Source organism: Dipodomys spectabilis, unplaced genomic scaffold (genome assembly GCF_019054845.1).
Source record: "Dipodomys spectabilis isolate Male_0828 unplaced genomic scaffold, ASM1905484v1 ptg000140l, whole genome shotgun sequence".
NCBI classification, from domain to species: domain Eukaryota; kingdom Metazoa; phylum Chordata; class Mammalia; order Rodentia; family Heteromyidae; genus Dipodomys; species Dipodomys spectabilis.
Window position 1 is genome coordinate 2,695,643 of NW_024870817.1, and position 17,050 is coordinate 2,712,692.

Genomic DNA, 17,050 nt, shown 5'->3' on the forward strand with positions numbered 1-17,050 from the left:
AGGTTTGAAATTAGAATATTTTAATTTAAAAAACTCATTGCCTTATTTTCATCTCATTGCAGCTGCTGATTTTCATACACATAATATGCTGTTATTTTTTCTCCTGCCTCTCTTTGTAAGCCAAAAATACTTCATCAGAAAAAAATTAGTCCTTAATCTTTAAAATCTTTATTGGAAAAAGTTACACTCTGTGGCAAATACATTTCAAGAATTCATAGGAATACTCACTCCTAGAAATAGTTTATTTGCCCAGCAACACCTGAGGTTTGCCTTTCTACTGACCAAAAAAAAAAAATTCTGATATTGTCATTGTCCACGGCAATGCCTGCAAATACTCTCACTAACCTTCAGCCACATAATTCATTTGATCAACCCTCGGGTTGGGAATCCTTTCAAAGGATTGTGGTTTAGTGCCAATTGGCACTTGAGGTCTGTCCACAAATGTCTTTTAATACTTTGCTTGCTATTCTGCCAACCCAACATGATACCACTCCAACCTCTAAAATATTTAAGCAGGGTGAGATGCTATTTACTTTCTTTCCTGTCAATAATCATCCAACCACTCCACAAATATTTACTCAGTAGCTATTATGTGACAGGTGTTGTTAAAAGAGCTAGGATTGAAAAGACAATCAAGTAAAGTGACTGCCATCAGCATAAAGTTTTTCAAAGTAACCATATAGATGGTCATTATAGCTGAGGATAAGAAGAAAAAGCCAGGATTCAGCAATTGGTGGAGACACAAGGCTTATTATTTTGCATAGAGTAATCAGGGAAGACATTACTGAAAACCCAAGATTTGATCTCGGTCCTCATGCAGGTAAGGAGTGGTGAACTATTTAGGTATGGGTAGCAAGTATCCAAGCAAAGAAATTCTTGATGTGGGTGTATTAATTAATCCCATCAGAAATGAAAGCAATGTGAAATTGCACTTTAAACTTTAAAAATAAGGCAGTGGGGAAGACTGAAGATGTATCCGTAGTGATGGTGAAGAAGAAGCAATCTAGAAATCATTTAAAGTTGTTTTGAGAATGAAGGTGCAGTTATTTGTGTGAAATATTCCTAAGATCAAGTAAGAAAGTCTTAGAATTGGTCATCTTGATAAATAAATGCATCCATTGAGAGCTATTCCAAGGTTAGCTAGCAATTGGATCTGGAGTTGAATGGGAGCAAATATTCTACAGAATAAAAGAAGAGTTTGTAAGAGTTTTGCTCGAAGAAATAAAAGAGGAGATAAATATGGTAAAGGGTAATTTTAGTTTTTCATGTCACTGTTCTTACAATGAGAAAGAAGCTGGAGTGTTCATTGAAATAATCTGGTGAAAACAAGAAATGAAGCAGGAAAGAAGGGATTTTGTAGAGTAAAATCCTTGATTAGATGATAGAGCCTTAACAGGAAAGAACGGGGTGTTGTAGAGTCTTCCCATCCTTAGACAGATTTTCTATCCACAGTGGAGGGAAGGCTAATCCACATATGTAGATGCAGGAGGGCTTGAGTGATGTTACAGATAGAAATATTTCTTCTGATTATTTCTCTACTTTGAAATAAGGGACAAAGTTATAACATAATATGAAGAGAAGAAAGAATTGTTGAAAATTTAAAGAGAAAGGAGAGCCCTCTCCCTTCTGTCTACAAAATAAGCTGAGCAAACACTGCCCTTGCCCATGTTACTAGAAAAATAATAGGGAACTCTCATGGCTCTGTTAATTATCCACATCACTGCTCCCTTAAATAATCAGAAGTTGACTATCTGGCTTCAGAGCAGTGGCAATCTAGTTTTCAAAAAATTTCCCGGTACATTTGTAAAGAAATGCAAAGACCTGGAAAATTTTTGGTTAAATGAAGTAAGTCAGGCCCAGAGAAACAAAGGATATGTGTTTTCCCTTATATGTGAAATCTAGATTTACTTGAAAGTGAATATGTTGGGTGACATGAAAGTATATACAAATGTATTAATTGAAATATGGTAAATTCAAGAGAGATCTCAAATAGTGTGATTCCGTAGAAAGGCAAACGCAAAGTGTAATAAAATAAAACACCAGGAAATTGAAAGGAATGGACTAAGGTCAAGGAGAAAAGGAGAAAAGGAGAAGGGAAGAATGCAGTCAAGAATCCAATATATTGGAATAGAATAGAAGATCCAGAAATAAAACCATAGATTACAGTCAGCTGATATTTGACAAAGGAGTCAAAGACATACAGTGGAAGAAACACAGCCTCTTCATCTACTGGTGCTGGGAAAACTGGGTGGCCACATGCAGAAAACTAAAAGTAGACCCCAGCCTATCACCATGCACCAACATCTACTCAAAATGGATTAAGACCTTAACATCAAACCTGAATCTCTGAAACTACTGCAAGACAGAGTAGGAGAGACACTTATAGGCACAGGCAGGAACTTCCTTGGAGAGATACTCGACAAATGGGACTACCTTAAAATACAAAGTTTCTGCACAGCTAAAGCTATAGCAACCAAGCTAGAAAGACAACCAACTAACTGGGAAAAATATTTACCAGCAATATATCAGACAAGGGGTTAATATCCAGTATATACAGAGAACTCAAGAAACTAATCCCTCCCAAACCCCATAAACCAATTACTAAATGGGCAAGGGAACTAAAGAGAGAGTTCTCAGAAGAAGAGATAAAAATGGCAAAAAAAAAAAACAAACATGAGGAAATGTTCACCATCCCTGGTTGTAAAGTAAATGCAGATAAAGACAATCCTGAGATACCACCTTACCCCAGTCAGAATGGCCCACATCCTATATTCAGCCAACGACAAATGCTGGAGGGGATGCAGAGAAAGAGGAACCCTATTACACTGCTGGTGAGAATGTACAGTTATACAACCACTTTGGAAAGCAGTCTGGAGGGTCCTCAGAAAGCTAAATATTGACCTCCCTTATGACCCAGTCATACCACTTCTAGGCATCTATCCTGAACAACAGGAACCAGTATACAAGGACTCATGCACCTCCATGTTTATTGCAGCACTGTTCACAGTTGCCAGGGTATGGAAATAACCCAGATGTCCCACCACAGATGAATGGATCCAAAAATTGTGGTATCTATATACAATGGAATATTATGCAGCCATTAGAAAGGACAAAATAATGGCATTTTCAGGGAAATGGATGGAACTAGAAGAAATCATGTTGAGCGAGGTAAGCCAAGAGCAAAGAGGCAAACGGCACATGGTCTTCCTGATAAGTGGATGTTAAATCCAAAATGTAAGGTGATATGACAAAATTAACAGGACTTAAGAAACAAAGGACTTCCACTCATCTGGTCAAATCACTACTAAATAACCCCATGCTGCTGATCACATATACGGTATACATGTGCACACTGGAGGGAAACCAGGAGGATGACACAGAACTAGAGGGAATCAGGGAAAAACATACATCAGTGGGACCCATCAGCTGCACTGGACATGGATCAAAATGAACTAAGCAACTCAATGGCAGCGATGGGAGGGAGGGAACAAGTGGGAAAGAGGGAACAGCTGACGCTATGCAAAACAAAAGAAATGTAAAAATTATGTAATCACTTAATCACAATAAAAAATTTGGAAAAAAAATAAATGTACTCTTAACCTGACTTATATAACTGTAGCCCCTCTGTACATCACCTTTATAACAACAATAAAAAAATTAAAAAGAAAAAAATTTTAATTAAAAAATAAAAAAGAATCCAATATATATCCCACAAAAATCAAGATTAGGGAAGAAGGAAATCGGGGAGGGATATTGAAAGGAGTGACATTGATAAAGATATATTGTATTCATAAACTGCTTTGTTGAATGATAATTTCTTTGAACAACTACTTAAAGATTTTTTAAAGACAAAAGAATACATTTCCATCCCTAAGCATTTCTTTATAATTCCATCATTTTAGCATTTCGTTTAACTTTACCCAGGTCACTGCCCCCAAAATATACAATGTTCTAGGTAATATACCTACTTGAAAATCAAGAGGAAAGGAAAATGATTCACCAACATAGCCCTTCTAACTGTTTATTCAAATTCCACATTTATTGATTCCATCTCTAAATCACTATTTCTCTTACCTTTGTGGTCTGATAATAGTACCACAGATTTGGAAAGGAAGTATAGGTATTGAGATAATGGGAAACCATACTATTTAATTCCTGTAGCAATGAAACAATTATTTGATACTTGTTATTTACCTGGTAGCATATTAAAAGGTAAGTATGAATCAATTTACACCATATCCAGATAAAGAGCATGTTTTCCATGTAAGAAGAGGAATGAAAAAACAGTACTTGTGGGGAGACCGGTAATGTCCAAGCTTTCTCTCCAAGCTTTCTCTCCAACAGATGAAATATTTGACCTGATACCAGAAACCCTTCTGTGATCAGCATGCCCAGGAATAGAATCTTTTTGGAGTAATGGGTAATAGGCCAGACTTTGTTTAGGTCAAGACAGTCCCCTTACAGAGAAGAATAAAACTATAATAGTAGGAATTCTGCTGACTTCAGCAACATAGTAGATGATCTTCCTAGAGAATCAGAGGGTCCTTTTCCTCTGACCTTCCGTTGATGAGATCCACATAGCCATGATTTGTGTGACATTCATTACTGTGAATAACTCATGAGTTGACAATTTCTCAAGGGGTGTGAATGTGGAAAGAGCATTCAGAGGAGGGTGGAAGGGAAAACAAAGTGCACTGTGGAGGAGCTAGCAGATATCTTAATCTTTGGGGACAAAGTTTGAGGAAGCATAGAAGCTGAAATTCAAGGAGAAAAAGTAAACATAAACTGAAAGAAACAAAATAAAAGGGATCAAGGAAGGCATAGGAAGCAAAAGATCAAAGTTTTTTTTAAAAAGGGCAAGATGGTATTGTGATAAAATATTATCAAAGGTCTCATAAACGAAGTGACAAAATAAGTGTCTGATTAAAAAAATGACAAAAATGATGTATTTTTCATCATCTCTATGAACTAATTTACATAAAGAAAAGGAAACTCACAGTATATGAGAATAACATGAAGTAGAAAGAAAAGTAGTTTCTTTCCCTATTCTTCTCTCCTCTATTCCCTTTGCTTCTGAATAATTCAAATAAAAAAATCAATAGACAGGGTCAAGAAAGTTAGTGACAATGCAAGTATACAGGTGGACTTACAAGCATCAAGGGCAACTGGTGAGAACATTCATTTTTAAGACGCAAGATGGAAGCAGGGACAAAGGAGAGAGGTCAAATAGGTGTGCGAACTCAAATAGGAAGATGGCTGTTTTAGGAGTCAGTTTGGCACATTGTATTGAGACCTGAATATAATTAGTATGATATACCTAGGTGCTCTAGGGAAGATAGTAAAATATGAGTGATCAAATAAGTAAATATGCTGAGTATAAAGGGAATCAGATTTCTCAGTAAGAAAATAGCTAATACAAGCAGAAAAGAAAAAATGACACTGGATTGGAATTGAAAATGTGTATGTGTGTATGTTTATATGTGTATATGTATCTGTATATATAGATATCCACATGTGTTTACTTATTAAATGCAGACAGATGTGAATATATAGATGTATTCTGTATGAGATAACTACTGCTATCTACTGAGAATAATTAAGAGCAACTTCATTCTCCAAACCAGTAAGAACACCTCACATCTAGTTGTTTCATAAAGTGACTATATGCATACAAAATAAAGTATTCGCAGTTGACTGTTTAGGTTGGTAAATTGTAGAATTGTTTTCATTTTGTTGTTATGTTTAATATTTTAGCAAGGGAGAAAGGGAAGAACTAGAGAGAGGAAGTGATTGACTTAGCAGATAGAAGACGTGCTTTATGTGCTTTGAGTTGACACAAATCTCAGATCACAAGCTGGTTCAAACATTATACCCTCAGAATATAAACCATTTGAATCCAGAGATTGTTGTCTTTTGATTTCCCTGTTATACTAGCAGTACCTAGACCAGATCTAGATATATGATAGGCACCTAACAATTATTTGTTGAGTGGATATATCAGGTTGGCAGCCTCAAGAATGGAAAGCCAGTATACCGTTCTCTATGAACAAAAATCCTGGAACCCCTAGACCAATGATGCTAAGATTGATATGCAACTTATAACCTTTATAAGGAAAAAATATAGAAATAGGTAGTTCTGTACTACCAATCAAAACATCAATGCAAATTTTAAATACAAGTTATGATACTATACAATCACCCGATTAAAAAATGAAAAACTATGAAATAGCTGTGTGCTTTGATTTGTCAGAATGGCCTTTCCAAATGCACGAAAACTAAAAATAAGGGTCACAGTCTTCTTTGCCAGAAACCTCCAGACATGGCAAGAACAATGAACAAAGTGAAACTAATTAAAACATTTATCTAGTCATGCACATGCAGAGAGGTGCAGAGAGCATCCGGCTGGGAGTCAGATGGACCTAAATTTTAATGTAGCTCTAACACTTATTAACAGTTTGAGTGACCTTGGAAAAGTGTCACCTGCAAAGGCAGATAATTTTGTAACTCATTCAGTTTTCATGAGAACTAAAAAGGCTATACATTTAACGTTTTAGTACACAGCCTGTACAAACCAAGTTCTTAACAAATATTACATCTTAATGTTGGAGTATCTTCTTTGTACTACATTGGAGTTTACTCTTTTCATAGAATGTTAAAAAAAAATTCCAGTTTCCATATTTTCAGAAGTTTCTGAGTCTGCTGGTATAAATACAATATGGAAAGCTCATTTTATGACCTCAAGAGGGTCAAACTTATACATGAGATCATCATCCAATCTTCATCTATTATATTGAGCAAAATTATTTTCTCAAAGTGATCCACCTTTAATCCAGTCATAGAGTGTTAGCTATTCTCAATTTTAATTGACAAATCTAATTACTGTGATGAGTTTATTTATAGTCACTATTCAATATCTATTGATAGTTTCTTGACCTTGAAGAATATCATCCAATTAACATGGCAATATGTGTTAATGGATTTTTAAATTACTTCACACTGGATAAAAGGTGGAAGGAAAAGGGAAATTCATTTTCAGAGAGAAGAATCACAATTTAGGAAAACAAAACTTACATATTTGTCATTGAGGAGGCAACACTAAGGGTTTCCCTTTAAAACATTCTGTACTCCACTTAGACAGGAAGTTATATTATTAAAGTACTATTACATATATTAGAAGTTTTGCCAAAAGAAAACTTTAAATTCAGGGAACAAAATGTATGACTAAATCTAAGAAGTCGTATTTTTCTTGAATGTATTTTCAAAATTTTGTGTAATTTTGATGCACTCTTTCAGAACACAAATGTTGTAGGTCCTTAGTGGATATAAGCGATCAACTTCCTAAAAACACAGGAGACAACAAATGACTAAAAGTGGCACAAGAATGAAACTAATACACCAGCAAAGGAGCCATCATGCTCATTCTCCATTTTCCTGTGCTTTTCACTTTAAGCTTAACATTAGGCACAGGTTTAAAATTGTAAGAACTGAAGGGTTTTAGGCATGGTTCAGTTGGTAGATCACTAACTATTAAAAGAAAGTGTCAGGTACAAGTTCAAGTCCCATTCTCAGACCTAACAAAAAAAGAAAGAAAGAAAAGAAAAGAAAATCATAAGAATCTCTAATCTGTCTCATTTGCAGGGAAATTGCTGAGAAATTGAGAAAGATGAGTGGCAACCTTACTTAAGTGATCCTGTTATTGTTGTTCTTGTTTTAATTTTATCTCCTCTCTAGCCTCATTGCCTTCAAGGCAGGGGATTTATCCTGGAATATGCTACAAACTAAATTGAATTCTTAACCCTCAAAATTGTTAAGTGGAACTGTAGGTAGGATCATTAACATGGGTAATTAAGCTTCAATGAGTTCAGATAGGTAGACGGAAATCCAGTGAGAAGAACCCATATCAGAAGAGGAAGAGACACCAGGATGTGTACACACAGAGGCAGACAGGGCACAACAGTGAGAATATAGCCACCTTCAAATCAAGGGGAGAGGAAGCCTCAGACAGCTAAACCTGTTAACACAGAAATACTATTCACCCAATCTGCAGTATTTTTCTAAGGCCTCTAACAAACAAACTAGGGTGTTTGTGTTCATAGAACCTGCTGCTGTAATTGGCATACAAAGGATGGAAGGCAAGGCGTGCATGAGAAACACACACACACACACACACACACACACACACACACACACACACACAGAAAGGGGGGAGAGAGGAAGGGAGGGAGGAAAGAAGTATCTTAGAAAATGTAACTCTTAGCTCTAGAACCAAAATTTAAAGTATCAAGCTCTTTCCATGGCATCAAATGGGGAGGGATAAGGGAGAATCTTAAAAGGAATGACATTGAATAAGATACAATGTAATCATAAACTGCTTTGTTAATTGGACTCCTTTGTACCACTACTCAAAGATAATAAAAGTATTTTAAAACATAGTAAACAAATACAACTATGCTACTCAGTATACACCTGATGGAAACTTACCTATTGGCTTGTGAGCAGGGATGGGAAGGGGAAACTGGAGGAAAGTGAGGGAAAGGTGATATTGTTCCAAAAACAAAAAGAGATGAAATCATTAACTGACTTATGAAATAGCAACCCCACTGTACAATACTTTAAAGAATAATGAAATTATATTTTTCAATAAAGGAAAAAAATGTTAGAAGACTTTCCAAAAACTTGGATAATGTGACTCCTTCTGTGTCTTGCATATGCTTTCTCCCTTTGCTCTTTATTATTATGTACCTGCAGGATGGTAATTTTGTGATTCATGAGTCCTAAATGTACATGTTTGAAATCAACAGCCACTTATGAAAATGGGGGGTGGAGGGAGATTTCACACCTGTGAAATCCCTATTTTTGTCTCAAACTGTTTATTAAGAAATATTTTACATAATGAATAGAAGTATCTTTATATCTTAATGATTCATAACACAAGCTATTTTGTTCTGGTGTCTGAGCTTTTAAAGATAGTAACTCATGGAGGAGTGAAAGAGGAGATACTTAAATATTTGCTTCTTACTTGAATGTGACAATGTCTAGCCCAGAATCCATAAGAAATGAAACTGTGCCTCTGAAGCTTAGAGAGTACTCATTTTCCTGGCACAAGATAAATTGGAATGGACTATTGGATTGAGAACTACCTCAAGTACAGGGAAGTGTAGCAAACGAATGTTCAGTGAGACTCATTGGACATGAAGATGATGCAGTCGAGTGCACTCAAGCACAGTGCTGAAATTGTTCTTTATTATTCTGAAAGATGCCAGCTTAATAACCTTTTTTGAAACTATGTCTTTTAATACTTTATTTCTGCCTCTCTGGAGCAAGAATTGTAGGGGGTTGCACTTAGAGCTAGTGGAAATAAGATGAAAACAGAGTCTTTGCCAGGGACAAAGCCTCTAGTCTGGGAATTGGCAATCAGGTGATTAAAGGCAGACAATCAGATGGTTATCATCATTTATCTTTGAGCTACAAAGTTCCATCCCTCAGTCCTCACTATATCTGTAACCCTCTGGATGCCATGGGTGCTTATCTAAAGCATATTAAGCTTTCCTAACATCATTACCTGTATTTTTCAATATGATTATGGCATAGCGATTCAGTTACTACTGCAGTTATATTAAGCTTATGTCTCATCCTGTCCCCTAAAGCCATTAGGCAATTCAAAGGGGAAAAACAGTGTGTGTGTGTGTGTGTGTGTGTGTGTGTGTGTGTGTGTGTGTGTGTGTGTGTGTTTCTCTTTTGGTACATTGCATGTGTGATTATGTATATGTATTTTGAAGTGTGTGTATGTGTGTGTGTGTGTGTGTGTGTGTGTGTGTGTGAATGGGGGGGGTTGGGGAAAGAGAGAGAAACTATATATCTGAGTACCTACAGCTGTGAAACAATGACATGGAAGAGAAAGAGAACATGATCAGCTCATCCAGTAAAATATTTTCAGTTATTTAAGTATTCTATTCTTGTCGACCAGGGAAGCAAACGGCAAGCCTAAAATGAGTATGTCCTGTTTTACCACTGAATCTATATTTTGTGCAAATGATAAAGTGATTTTTACCCATTTAACCTTTCTACCTTTCTACCATGCTTCATTCTTCTACTGCCTGCCTGCAAAATTCTCCCTGAGACCCAAAAAAAAATTCCTTATATTTCAGCAGAGTGTTATTGCCCATATAGTTAATGCTGACTGTCACCTTGACTAGATTGACTAGAAAATTGGTAAAGCACACATCTAGATGTTCCAGAGCATTGGCGTGCAGGTCAGTGAACTAAGGGCAAAAGACCAGCCCTGAACATAGTCAGCACTGTACAGTAGTTTGGGTTGGAAAAAAATCATAGTGTAGAAGTCAGAGGACATCTGCCAATGAGGAAAGTTCATTTCATGAGTGGGTGTATTTCTGCTGATACTATCACCTCAGATAGCAGATTCAAGCTTCTTCAGTCTTTGACTATGGGTCACATCAATAACCACCCGGGAATACCTAAAACTCACCCTCAGATTAGATCTGTGTGAGACTGTTCCTTCTTTTTCTGAGGTCATCATCTTGAACTGAGCAGCTACTGATTTCTCCAGCTCTTCAGCCTAGTACCATCACTGTGGGCTATCCGGTGCCTGATTGTGTAAGCCAGTGTAATAAATATGTCATAACTATATGCAGCTAACATATTCACAATTAGCTACAGTTAAGCCATGTATAAATAGGTATTTATGTATAAATATATAAATCCATTTCTGTAATATTTATATATTTATATATTATATATATGTATATATTATAAGAAGATACCTTCAAGGCATTTGAAGTTTTAGAGGGAAGGAAAGTATTAAAGAAATATACCAAGTTATGATACAATGTAAAATTTAATAGCTATCAGCTTATACTAATTATTGTATTATTCAAGTGATTATAATTTTTTTGGGTCCAGTCTGGGGCCTGAACTCTGGGCCTGGGCACTGTCCTTCAGCTCTTCAGCTCAAGGCTAGCGCTCTACCACTTGAGCCACAGCGCCACTTCTGGCTTTTTTCTTTTTGCTTATGTGGTGCTGAGGAATACTCAGGGCCTCAGGCATGCAAGACAAGCGCTCTACCACTGAGCCACCTTTCCAGCCCCTATAATTATTTAATAATAGGATCTCTTTTATCTATATAGCAATCCTATATTTATATGCATTTTACCTCTGTAAGTAAATATATGTTTATGTATATATTTATTCTATTGCCTTTTTTTGTCAGTCATGGGGCTTGAACTCTGGGCCTGGGCACTGTCCCTCAGCTCTTCAGCTCAAAGCTAGTGCTCTACCACTTGAACCATAGCACCACTTCCGGCTTTTTCTGCTTTTGTGGTGCTGAGGAATCAAACCCAGGGCCTCATGCATGCAAGGCAAGCGCTCTACCACTGAGCCACCTTCTCAACTCCTATTCTATAGCTTTGTATGAGTTTTGCATCAAAGTCTGCATTGTGCATGTCTTCAGCTATAAAAATCCAGTAGCTAATCTACTTGAGTGAATAACTGTATTTTGTGTACCTGTATCACAAGGAATAGAAACAGGAAAACAGAAGGCAAATATGTTCCCTAACACACAGCAAACAATGGAACTATATCAGATTAAATAGAAATGACAATTTTGAAGTAAATACAGGTCCTCAGCTATAGAGAGCATTTCCCTGTAAGAATTTGGGAAGAAGATACACAAATCTTCTGAGTAATCAGAAACACAAATCTAGAAGTCAATGAGAAAGCTCCTGCGTTTTTAGCTATTGGCAAAAAATTAGCAATTGAAAAATCTACAGAATCTTTTGTTAAATAACATATAAAAGCAAACTGGTCTGAGAATCTGCGGAAAGGAGTTATCCCATGCCATTCTTTTTTGTACCTCTGGTATGCACATTAATGTAGCATGTAGTGCTTATGCATTGCTTATTATTGTTTGTAACGCACATGTTTAGCAGCAAAACTATCCACTCCACAATTCACTACCTGTTGTCCTTGGGATGTGTTGAGTAACTTTTCTGTGACTTAGTCTCCACCTTTGTAAAATACAGAGGATTGTTTTGCATAAACATATACACATACATATGTGTATATTATATTGTTGATATTGGAGCTTGAATTTGTGGCCTTGTACTCTCACTTGGCTTTCTTTCTTTTCCTTGTTTATGGCCAGCATTCTATCGCTTGAGCCATGCTTCCAGTCTAACATTTTGCTGGCTAATAGGAGATGGAGTCTCAGAGACTTTTCTGTCTGGGCTAGCTTTGAACCACCATCTTTAGGAATCAATCCTTCTGAATTATTATGAACATCAAAGAAGATCATATTATTAAAGTAATATAATTATTTGGCACACTAATCAATTATTTAACACAAAATGATCTCAGTGCCTTAAGAGGCAGAGATTGGAAGAATCACAATTCAAGCCCAGCCCCAGGAAATAGTAAAATTCTGTCTTAAGAAATAAGTTAGGCTAGTGGTACATGCCTGTAATTACAGCTGGTAGGTATGAGGACTGTGGTCCCATGCTAGCTTCGGCAAAATTGAGACCCTGTATGGAAAGTAACCTAAATCAAATACAGGCTGGAGACCTGACTCAAGTGGCAGAGCCCTTGCCTAGCAATCACAAGGTCTAGAGCTCAAACCCCAGTACTCTGAAACATGCATGTGCACACACACACACACACACACACACACACATACACACGATTGTTATTGAATCTTACATTGTATTATAATTTGAGACATTTCTTTGACTTTCTCTACCTCCCATGCTATAGTGCCTACAGGCATTTTATACAATATTATATTTAATATAGTTTCTTTCTATAGAAGAAACTTAGTTGATTATTTCTTTTTAAAAAAAACCTCAAAATGTAGCTTGAAAAAAACATAAAAGAATATATATTTTTTAAATTGACTGGAAATCAAGGTCATGCTACTGCATGTCCTTGGCTTTGTTCTATATATTTAAATCTACTTTAAGGGCAGCACATTGTGCCAGTCCATGTCAATTTGGTCCATGATCAGTTATAATGAGTGTTTTCCAAATCCCAGGCGTATAATTTTCTCTGATTTATTCTATCCAGTCTGCAGTACCACGGACAAGAACTATTCATGTCCCTTTCTTTTCCTCTATAAAAGCCGAGGAGAGAGTTAGGGTTGGCTGGAACAGTAGGCACATGTAGAGCAGCCTTGTATGGCTGGAGCCCCTGGGTCTTTCTCACCTGCCTTTACTTAAATTTACAGAGGTTACATCACAAAACCCTGACAGGGTGCTTGTAAAAATGGAGCCATTATTATCCTCATTCTTTTCTTCCCCTACAACCCTTGTTCTCTTTGAAAATAAAGAGTAGGTTCTAGAAAGGGAGTGTTAGAAAATGGAACCCCCATATTTCACAGCATGAAGTTCAGAACTATGAGACAACTAACACAAATAGTGTTTCACAGGACAGGATAAGAATGCAGCTCACAACTCTGGAGGCTGGCTGTAAGCAGGTAGTCAAAGGAATGTCTACATCCAATCTAAACCTCTCTCATCCTCAAATTATATTTAAAATGACCAACAAAATGAATGACACCATCAGTCATTGAGCAATTAAAAACTTACTCAGGAGTCAATAGTTTGAATGTAACTGCAATGGGTCATGATGGGGAAAGTACAAAGAGATTTAAATTTTCTGATGTTAATGCCAAGGATTTTAACAGAATTTTAAAGGGTAAAACAGTAGTCAGGAGGCCTGGACCATATTATACAGATTACCTGGCTTCTATACAGCTTCATGTGGAACACTGGGGATGGGAGAAAATGAAGAAATGCTAAAGTTAAGCTTGTTGTTTGCAGTCAGGAATATCTATGGAGGAAAACAGAAGCTGAAGGATAGTAAGACATCTGCCTTCCTTTTATCCTCTCCTTTACCTCTCACAGGCACCTCATTATATAGCTGGCTGTTTGCTGAGAACTAGAATACAGAACAACTACTACTAGGGTAAAGATTGCTACATGGCAGGAGCCAAAAAGTTTTGTCATGACTTAAAGAAGGATGCAAAGGTTGTCAACCAGTGGTCAACCCAGCAACTTGAAGGCCAACCATGAGGGTTTATGAGGAAGCACTGACTCCATACAACTTCTGGAAGTAGAGGCTTATAGAAGGATGACTTCTAGGCACTAAGATGTATCTTAAATATATCATCTCAAGGAGCCAGTATTTAAAGATCAGCAATTAGGGATCAGCTGTACCAATACTTATAAGGTTTGAAGTGTTAAATAGCAAAGAGGCAATCGCCAATCACAGAATTTTACATATACCCAAAACTTAAGCAAGCACAGATGAAAGTTTGGTAAGCCAAAGCTTCTTTCTAAAAGTAGATATTGAAAATAATAAATGTTGTTATTAGCCAAATTTTCTGAATGTATTAATGTATTTCTCTGAAAAGATCCTGCTTCTGATCTTCCAAACAATACCAATGAGTATAATGATGATAAGATACTATAAAGAATGTTTACATGTTACTGAACTGTGACTATTCAATGCACAGCTTTTACAACTTTTACAAATTTTTTTTTACAATTTTGCAATTATCTCCTGATTGCATGTGAAGGAGTAGAAGGGAGCGTGGGTACAGGCAGCAAACAAGGCAAAGACTAGACATTCAGCCATCACTGAATTAACCAACCCAGATGCCCCTCAGTAGATGAATGGATCAAGAAAATGTGGTATATATACACAATGGAATTTTATGCTTCCATCAGAAAGAATGACATTGCCCCATTTGTTAGGAAATGGAAAAACTTGGAAAAAATTATATTAAGTGAAGTAAGCCAGGCCCAAAGAAACATAGGTCCCATGGTTTCCCTTATTTGCAATATCTAGTATATGTATGAGTCAAGCGGAAAAGGTCAGATAATGTGATGTCAGGAAAATGAACTCTTAGATATGTATTTTAATGTTTTTTCTTTCATGCATGTGTTTCTAACGCATTTATAAGATTATCTCCTTGTTGCTTTGTATGTCCCTCCCCCCACAGTATAACCCCTGCTTTCACTATATTTGATGTCAGTATAACTTGTGGAGGAGATGGGGAAAAACCAGTTGTTTAAGGATACAGGTGGACCTATTGCAACAATGAGAAGTACAAGTTGTCATGTCCAAAACGAGCTTTACAACGTTGGTGTGGGGGGTGGGGGAAGGGGAAGGATTGGGATGGGGGGGGGGGAGGGGGGAGGCTGGGAAGGGAGGTGAAGGGTAAACAAAGGAGGAGGCTGCAATGCTTGGTAAGAAATGTACGCATTATCCTGCCCATGTAATTGTAACCCCTCTGTACAGTATGTTCACAAATAAAATAAAATTAAATTAAAAAAGAAAAAAGAAAGTCTCGTGTAGAAGAACAGGTTTTATTGGGTACTTGAGTCCTTCCAATTCCAGTCTCAAAAGGAAAACAATAATCTAAGAAAATATTTTGTGGGTACTGAATCCATCTATATTTCAAGTCCCATCCTAGAAAAAATTACTATAATTGAACCTTGTATCTACCCCAGTACCACCATCATAATATTTAAGCTGAACTTCATTGATTTGGAGATACAACTCAAATCTTCACTGGCAGTGTTGTTTATCCCAGTGCATTGCTCATAAGAATCATTAACTTTAATATTAGTGATAATTTCTGGTGTACAATACTGTGTCTTTTCCACAGAGAAACTCAAAACAACTCCACATGTGCTATATTATTTGTTCTCAGGCATTCCTGTTAAGACCAAAAAAGAACAGGAAGTGTATTGATTGTGTAATAGTGAAAGACTCCTTGAGGTTAAGTATTAGTTCAAGGTCACAGAACTAGTGTGTGGCAGGCCCATGATAGATATTGCTAAGGGTAACTACATAACTAGAGTTGAACCAAACCCAGTTAATAACAAACGTGATTAAGGCCCTCATCTCAAAGCAGAGATCCTGGACCTCCTTGCCAGAGTCATGAAATGTTTGCCCTAGGGAGACCTCAATCTCTCTTTCTAAAAGTGCCTTAAATCAGGCATCAGACCTTGTGTCATTTTACTTTCTTCAAGTTGTTGCCTTCCAGGTCTGTATCTTGCCATGTGGCTTGGCCAAAACAATGGAAAATTTTGCTTCCTGAGATTTTTGACTGAAAGTAGTTTCTAAACTGTGAAACGTGTCCTCATTCAAAGGAAATGCCATTTTTACAGCGTATGAAGACTACCAAGTTTCATGTATTTATACAATTATAATGTTGACATGATTGCTTTACTATTGGCATGCTTTTAGTTAAAGATGCATTATCAAGACAGCATCCTATCAGGTAATGGATGCCAATCTGATTGGCTACTTGTATCTACCAGCTTTATTTCATCCCACTTGCCTTCATAGATCACCATACTTTGCTTTAAACTAAGAGTTTCCTAGGCCTGCTCCCAAGACCGCCTGCTCCCAAGACCACCTTCTTCAATATGTTTTTGCTACCAGTTCTCGCCTATTACTAACTAATTTGATTGTTTTGGCATTTGTCTTGCTATTATTTCCTTAACTAAATTAATATGATTCTCTCAATGCATTCTTCAATAGTAGTTATTGAAGTAAATTATTGAATACTGTGGATTTTTTGTCATGAGCTGAATTTCCTGAAACATTGCACAGAATCTTTACACACAAATTTTAACAAGATATGGAATATATCAGTAAGTTCATGGAAGGAGGCTTTTCTCCTATCTAAAATGGGTTCTAAAAAACAACTTAGAGCTTTATTTACTAAAAAGACTACTTCTCCTTAAATCTTTGTGAATAATGGCTATTGATTTTCTATAACTTTTTAATTTTTCTAGAGAGCCTATAAAGCAGCTTTCTAGAAATATCTGTCCTCCTGAGAGATGTATCAGTGTGGGTGAAGGAGAACTGAAATCTCCGAAGCTCATCTTCCACTGACAGGAACAGCGCTAACACATTGTCATGTATCTTAATTATGAGTGAAAATAAGTGGGAATTTCAATCTGGAGTGATATTATCAGCAAAGTCACAATGTTAAGTTGTTAAGGGAGAGGTAGTCCTACATTTC